The sequence below is a fragment of the Mustela erminea genome, chromosome 10 (assembly GCF_009829155.1).
Source record: "Mustela erminea isolate mMusErm1 chromosome 10, mMusErm1.Pri, whole genome shotgun sequence".
Classification (NCBI taxonomy): domain Eukaryota; kingdom Metazoa; phylum Chordata; class Mammalia; order Carnivora; family Mustelidae; genus Mustela; species Mustela erminea.
In genome coordinates, this window is record NC_045623.1 from 33,098,007 (window position 1) to 33,106,411 (window position 8,405).

At 39.7% G+C, this 8,405-nt stretch overlaps 1 pseudogene; it reads right to left on the reverse strand.

The window, feature by feature from the left end:
* Positions 1–2,762: 2,762 nt before the first annotated feature.
* On the reverse strand, positions 2,763–3,479 carry LOC116568182 (annotated as a pseudogene).
* Positions 3,480–8,405: the final 4,926 nt, after the last annotated feature.

Sequence of the window (8,405 nt, forward strand, 5' to 3'; positions counted from 1 at the left end):
AAAAAAAAATACTATTGTCCTCTGGCGCAAAGGTCGGACAGACTTGCTTATTGCCCATTAGAGAAGCTTTGGGTTTCATGAGTTCAGTATTCCTCAGCTGTGAGGCAAACCTACCATATCCTTCAATGGGATCTACTGAGGCCCTTCTCTATCACCCCTGGCATTTGGAGAGTAGGGGTAACCCAAACTGAAATGGTGCTTAGGTGGCTGGTTGTGCCGTGGACAAGTAGGACCTTTGTCTGATGCAGGATCTCATGGCTCCTGTGGGCTCACTTGTCAGCGTGCAAGAATGGTAAAGCTCAGACTCTTCGTAGTTCTTGACAATTTTGACCCGCTCTCCTCAGTCCCACCTGAAGTTGTAATCTGCCTCTATTCTGTTCTCTCCTTCATTGACCAAATGAAAACAGACTACATGTGCTAAATCTCTAACTGCCGCCCATTCTGATTGCATTTGGTTTTGTTCTGAACACATTTTCGTAAACGCTGCAGGCGAATCTCAAGCACACTCTTCTCATTTCTGCCTTGGAACTCTAGAAGGTGGCTCTACTTTTTTCTGTGACATCTTCCGTGTATTCTTCTCCCTGAAACCATTACCCCTACCCCTTATACATGTGTGAAACTAACCTTTTCTGGGAAATAGTTATCCATTGTTCTTTCCCTTTTTGTGGTCATCAACTGAGTCCCCCTTACTCCATCCTGGCTTTCTCTTGCTTCCCTCTACCACTTTTCTCCTCCGTGTTACACAACAGTAGTTAATGGGAGATGTCAATGTAGGTTTTAAAAAATCATCTGTTAACTGGTTAGATGTCTTTTTCCTATAGAGGGTAAGGAACTCCTTGAAAGCGAGGGACTTGGAATTTGTTTTTATTTATTTATTCATTTAAGATTCTATTTATTTGAGAGAGAGACAGAGTTAGTGAGAGAGATAGAGGGAGAGAGCATGAGCTGGAAAGAGAGGGAGAAGCAGGCTCCTGCTGAGCAGGGAGCCTGATGCAGGGCTCGATCCCAGGGTCCTGGGATCATGACCTGAGCTGAAGGCAGCCGCTTAATCGACGAAGCCACCCAGGTGTTCTGGAATTTGTTTTCTTTTTTCTTCTTCTTCTTCTTTTTAAAGATTTTATTTATTTATTTGACAGACAGAGATCACAAGTAGGCAGAGAGGCAGAGAGAGAGGGGGAAGCAGGCTCCCTGCTGAGCAGAGAGCCAGCCCGATGTGGGGCTCGAGCCCAGGACCCTGAGATCATGACCTGAGCTGAAGGCAGAGGCTTTAACCCATTGAGCCACCCAAGCGCCCCTGGAATTTGTTTTCTTAGTAAGACATTCAGGTCTGGAGAATCCACTTGACATCGTGGTCACTTACCCAGTGCTGGCAGACCCACATTTTCTGGTTTCCTGGGATAATCTGAATCTCATCTGGTGACCTCACCTTGTTTCTCAGACACAGACTGAGAAGCCCTGAACAGGCACTGAAATCACATCCATCCCAAGAAGCCGCTGGCAACCCTGGAACTGGCCTGCGGCTGCTCCTGCAGAGCTGTTATTTTTTTTTTTTTTCAGCCCAAACCTTTCTTAACAGTCTTAGCCTTTATCCACGACATCTTACCCTTTACCTCAGGCTCCTGTAGTGTAAACTGTCCTCTGGAGGAAAAAATCACCAAAGCTCTTCAGTCTTTTGTCCATTGGCTAACTCGTAAGTTCTCATTCTTATGCCCTTTAATGCTCTCCCTCTGAGATAAGATTGGGCTCCTTGGTTTCATATTCTGTTTTCTGTGGGAAAGCATTAAAAATAAGAACTAAACAAAAAGTTTTACTCTGAGGAGATTTTTTTTTTCTTTTTGGGGTCTCTTCTTTCGGAGGTTTAATCTAGTCTGCAAACACAGAATCTTGCTTCCTCTGTACTTCGCTCCATCTAGCTGCACTCCTGGAAGCTCAGTCCTTGTGGGCAGTTTTGTTTTTTGGTATTGGGGGAACTTTTATATATAGCTTTTTAGAGATCATCTCCCTTCTCCACACCCACTCCACTGCGGGCTGGTGAACTTGAAGCCCTGTGCGTCCCTGTGTGCGCATGTGCACACATTAGAAAGAGAAAAAGCGATTTCTCACCAAGCAGGCTCTTTCCCGCGCCCTCAGCTAGTTTTGGAATCTGTGAGTAGGGTGAGGGAGCACAGGGTGAATTTGTCCTCCTGATGGGTCACGTGGCCAGCGGCTTCTTCGATTCCATCAAGTTATATAATAGCAGTTTTCCCTACCAGTTTTGTGACTTACCTTTTTAGAGATAGGAAATTATGGCTCATTTTCATTGGTGGCAGGAGGGGATTCATAACTACAGACATTTTACTGATAAAATGACATAATATATAAAAAATGCAATAGATGTTTTTTATTGTCATTTCTTACTATGTATGAAATTGTCTCCAATGTAAGTTTTAACCTGATTAAATGTGATAGACATTTAAAAATCTATGTAAATTCAAAAAAATTCTCTTTATGTACACTGTCTTTTGTCTAGAATCTAGCAAATTCATACTTTTCATTGCAGGACTTCTGCTTAACCTAGTAATTAAAAACAACCAAAAAAGAAATACAAACCAAGGCAACTACAAATACCAATATTGAATAAAGCTTAAAAAGAGAAACAAAACAAACAAACAAAGAAACAAAAATAAAAAGAGAAACACAGGATAACTTTTTCCCTTTGAAAATGCAGAATGAATATTTAAGTTAGTGCTCCCCCCCCAAAAAAAAAAAACCCAAGAAAATAATCATCCACCTCCAGGGTAAACTTCCCTGCTCAGGGGCACACGCTGACTGTAGATCTTCTCTGTGCTCCTGTGGATAGCACAGCACAAGCTCATACCGAAGACTGTGCCAGGTATTATCACCACAGCAGTCCTGATGCCCATGCACCGAGAATGTGGGATTTGCTGTCAGAGACCTCTTTGATGGCCTCAGAGCAAGGCTTCATTAGGATGCTTGGGAGGAAATCCTTTCGGGGGCGGATGTCTGAGATAAATTTTTGCACTCCTCCTGCCACACCACAGCGGTCCAGTGCAGAAGGGACAGCTGTTAGCATCCTGCTGGGGCTTGTCCTTGACTTTCAACTTGTCTTTGTAAAACTCCTGGACTGAATCACCTCATCTTCATGGGACTATCCCAGCCGCCTGCCACTGTTTCAATGGCGAATATCACCAAGAGGAGGCCAGAGAGCAGTCCCTGCATGCACTGGGGCTCTTGCCCTGCAGCCCAGCAGCCCAGCAGCCCAGGAAACCCACCAGCATCTCGAGGGTGCCAGCTGCAATCAGAATTTATAACTCAGTATGGAAGCTGGAATGGTCATTTTCTTGCTTCAAGTTGTTCTTGGTCTCAGATTCAAACAAGAGCTAAGTCCACTGACAAGGAATGCAAGCCGGGAGCCTGAAGATGAAACTAAACCCACAGAGCATGTACATGAGGTCCTTGGTGCCTTTTTTGACCAGCATGGTGAAGGATGGACAGGCTGGACTCCAGGTGTGGCATGAGGCGTGTGCAACGGCAGGAACCTGAGGTGTCTGCAGCTGCCCAAACTTCTTTTTAATACTATTATTCTTTCAAATTGCTATTAAGAACCTAATGAAGAGAGACTCTGTTAGGAAAATCTTTATCATTTTGGTCTGGTGAAAATAGAGTATTTGTTTTTATTGCAGAATTGTTTTTCTCTCTAGATATTAAAAATACTTTTTATAAGGGACTTTCAGAAAAAAAGTAGCTAAGTACATGTAGGCTATTTTACTTGACATCTTAATATTTAAAGTTTTTTTTCCCCCTTGAGCCAGATTATTACTTATGTTACATACTATGAATTTTCTGTAAGTTACTACATAACTGGCAGAAATATTTGGCTTAAATTACCATGATATTTATCATAATTTCTGCTGGAGACATGCAAATATTTTTAGAAATTATAAAATATTTCAAACATAGAAAAAATAAAATAACTGATTCCCAGATTAAGCCTATGAACTTTTTCCTATTCATGCTCCAAATTCCATTTTCTCCTCTCCCTTTCTATAGGTAACCTTAATTTTACTATATCACAGGTGGGGTTCCCCAGGAAACAGGCTCTGAGACTGAGGTTTATACATGGAGATTTTCTGTGAGGTGCTCTCAGGAAACAAACTGGTGAAGGATGAGGAAAGCAGAACTGGGGAAAACTTTCAGCATTTTAATTATATGTTTGGGTGTGGTTCTCTTTAAATTTATCCCATATGGTTCTTTGAGGTTCTTGGATTTGTAAATTTATGTCTTTCACCAAATTTGGGTCATTTTCAGCCATTATTTAAATATTTGGGCGGGGGGACCTTTTTCTTTTTTCTCTCCTTCCAGAACTCCAGCAAGATAAATCTTAGACCTTTTGATATTGTTCCAATACAGAGCTTTGTTTATTATTTCTATTTCTTCCCCTATTACTCAGATTGGATTCATTTCTACTCTTACTCAGATCAGATAATTTCTACTGATCTGTCCTCAAGTTCACTCACTATTTATCTCTGTTCTACTATTGAGGTCTTTCTGGTGATTAAAAAATTTATGTTACTGTAATTTTCAATTATAGAATTTTCATTTAATACTGATTTTCTGAAAATGCCTATTATTCCATTTGTTGCTAGATTATTTTTTGCCTTTACTTTGTGTGGTATAGTTATAATAACTGCCATAGCTTTTTTTCTTTGATTACTTCAATATTTGGGGTCATCTTAGTGTTGGTGTCTGTTGATTGCTTCTTCTTTTCAGTTGTCTACATGTTCCTAGATCTTTGCATGTTGAGAAATTCTGGACTGTATCTTGGCCATTTTGAATACTATGCTATGAGATTCTGGGCTCAGCTAAAATCTGGAGAATGGCTTCTGGTTCTCTTCCCCCTCCTTCTTTTACTTCTCTCTTTTTTAATGCAAACAATTAACACTATGAGATATAGACTTCAAGTCCTGACCTGTTTTCTGTGGGCTTAGAATGTCAGTTTAGTTTTCAAAGAGTTTGCAGTGCTCTTCTGGTTTTCACAGTTTGTGCATCTTTCCTGGTGGTCAACACCATAGTTCTGTTCTCAAAGCCTTCGCTATGCTGATTCTGTTAGGTTTCATGCATGTTCAGATTGAGAGTGAGTTCAAGACTTCATATAGAAGCTTAAAGAATCACTTTATTTCAGCTTTTTTCTTTCCAGATTTATTCCACTTTTCTATATTGTTATAGTGTATGTTGTTTTGGGGGGGTATCCATAAAAACTTGGTTATCATTTTTGCCAAAACCAGAATTATACATAATAACATTAAACAGTTTATTACATTTGTGTAATTTCTTTTATGACAAAAGGATGCAATTTTGATATTTAAAAACTTTTATCAAAAGTTCATGTAACAGATGATGTTAATGCTCCTCTACTGTTTTCTCAGATCCCTTTACCATTTTGTCCCCAGAGACTTTCATTTCTGATAGCCAGCACCTGCACTGTTTTGTCAGGAAGCTGCTTTTAGGCTGTGAGTGTCTAGTTTGCCTGAGGATGCTGGTAGAGTCTGGGAATTTGCATCCTCAGTGGACAGCCCCAATACCAATGGCTAGTTGGGATGGGAGTATCATACTTCAGCTCCCTCAGTCCTGATCTGTCAGCCCTAAGGTGGAACCTAAACTGCCCAGCTCCCTGTCGGAATTGAGTTAAAGTTCTCCCTCATGAGACTATGCTGAGTATTGGCATCCTTGTTTGGCTCCCTTAAATTCCCTACCCACTTCCCCACTTCTTTGCTGTTTTTTTCTTAGAAAACTTCTTCATAAATAACTTTCCTATCAGTTCTTCCAAGATCCACTTTTGGGCCAGTGTAACAAATAGAATTCTAAGATGGCCCTCAGGAGTCCCTGGTGTATATATCATGTATAATCCCCTTCTTTTGAGCATGGATGGGGCCTGTTTTTATGGTGAGATAGTCACTCCCTTAATTCAGTTACATCTTGTGGTGAAGGTGATGGGATCATCCATCCTTGATTACTAGGACTCAGTTTTGCACTCTGGAGTGAGATACTCTCCTGGACTGGAGAGAAGAAAATTATGACATTGTGAGAGGGCCACATGGCAAGGAAATGCAGGGCCTTGGGCAGCCAGCAGGAAAGGGGACCCCTGCCCTGCCATATAAGGCATTGAATTCTGCCAACAGCCATGTGAGCCTCAGAAAGGTCCACACCAGGACTGATGTTGTGATAGAGCACAGTCATGAGTATGGGCTCTGGAGTCCACCCTATTTTAGCTAGAACCCTGTCCTTCCACATTCTTGTAGTGACTTCAGGCAAGTTGGTTAATCTCTCTTCCCTTTCTATTTGTAAAACTGGAATACTAATAGTACTTAACACACAGGATTGTTGTGCGAGTTTACCAGGTAGTTGTGTAGCTTAGAATAGTGCATGGCACAGGAAAAATGCTTTGTAAATGGGGGCTATTATGATAGATACTATTGCAGAAATACAGAAATTACTTAATAATAATTACATCAATAGTTATTAGTAAATAAAATATATTAAATATATCAAAGTGTAATGTTAAGATATCAACATTTAATGATAAATATGTAAAACATATGCAAATATGCCAAATTTATTTTATAAAATACATGAGCTATTATTAATCACTTCTTTAAATAATGAAATCATTATTAATAGTGGCCACATAGTAGTAATACATTGCTTAAGAAGTGTGGAATTATGACCCTTTCCTCCTATCCCTCTTTCTCTGTAGCCACTCTTCATGTTTTAGAACCTACCCATCCTCCTGGGTCCACCAGAAAACATCTTTTCTATAAATTCTTCTGTGATCCCACTTAACTCTGAAATTTCCTTAGTATACTTATATTTCTCTTATGGTATTTCTCTCATTGTCCCTTGGTTAAAAGGTCCGATCCTGAATTACATATGATAGAAACTCAATATTTGTTGAATGGATGCATGAATTAAGAGCATTGAGAGAACTTTTAAGAGTCCTTAAGCTATTCACGTACATTTGTCTATTAATTTCTCACTAACCACACAGTGCTGTTCTAATTCATAACAGGAACTCTCAAAATAAAGATACCAACTACACAAAACTGTGTAAGTTTTCAGTTGTTCTTTTTGGAACTCTTGTGTTCATGGGGAATCTCTGGCTGTCTTTTCTTGGACAAAATGGTAGTGTGGAGAGTAGCCAGAGGGAGTTGGAAATATTTGAAAGCATGGTAATGCTAAGTGGGGGCAATGCTATTTCTGTAAGGGGGAATGTTATCAGTATATTTAAAAATGTTTTGAGGACTCTCTTAAAGTTTGATTTAAAAATTCTCTGTCATCTACCAAATGTATGCCTTTGGATTAGAGGGAAACGTTTGCTTTGTGCATAGTGAAGAATGGTTTTGAGGCTTGCATTTTGGTGCTCCGAAGATGCCGACTTTCGGGGAGGACATTGGACCATCAGCTACTTTGTCCCAAGATGTCAAGATGAGAAGATCTTGTTTTTCCTTTCCAACAGGAGCATAGGAATGGATAATATGTTAAATAGCTCTTACAGGGTATGAATGGTGTGTGTTTGTTACCCAGAACACGTGCTTTTTCTCTTGTACAATACAGGATAGATGGGGCTGTAATTATCATATTACCTAGCCAGTTAGCTATTCTGTGAGACTGTGATTATGCAGAGTGTAGAAAGAACTTTATTTATGAACTCATTCTCAAGAAAAAAACAAAGACAAAAAGCTAAGCCAGCACATCATCTAATTCTCAATGTAAAATAATGCAGAAGTGCGGAAGATGAACATCTGATTTGTCACATCTGATACACTAATGTTTTATCCAAAAGGAAGAACACATTGTAACTTGCTCAGTCATCTGCATAAACACCACCTGGCCCTTTACAGGCACCTACTCAACTAACAGGAGTCAACGAATGGCAGCTCTGCTCACAGCCTTTTCACTGGTAGAAAGAGAAAAATCTCTTTTCTTTTTTAAAAAACAAAACATTTATGTATCAAAGTAGCAACATCTAATACATTTTTTTCAACAGCATAAAACCTGGGTGATTAAAGTGAAGCCACTGGAACCTTTCATATTAGGGAATAGATGATCACAAATTACCCAGTTTTTGAATAGCTTAAAAAAATTCATTATCCTTTAAGAAGAGGGTAGATCAAACTAGTCCTTGTGTAAATCAGACCTTATTATTATTGCAACGTGAAGCCACTTTCTACTCTGGATATGTCACTTAGTAAGTCTTGCATAGAAATGGCTATAGTTTTTAGTGTAAAATATTTTGCCAGAGACGAGAGGTTTTTTCCCTCCTCTGAACTGACACATTCTGGTTGTATGCCTCAGTGATCATACCTTTGTGCTACATTACACACATAGAGTAGAGGTAACATCCCATT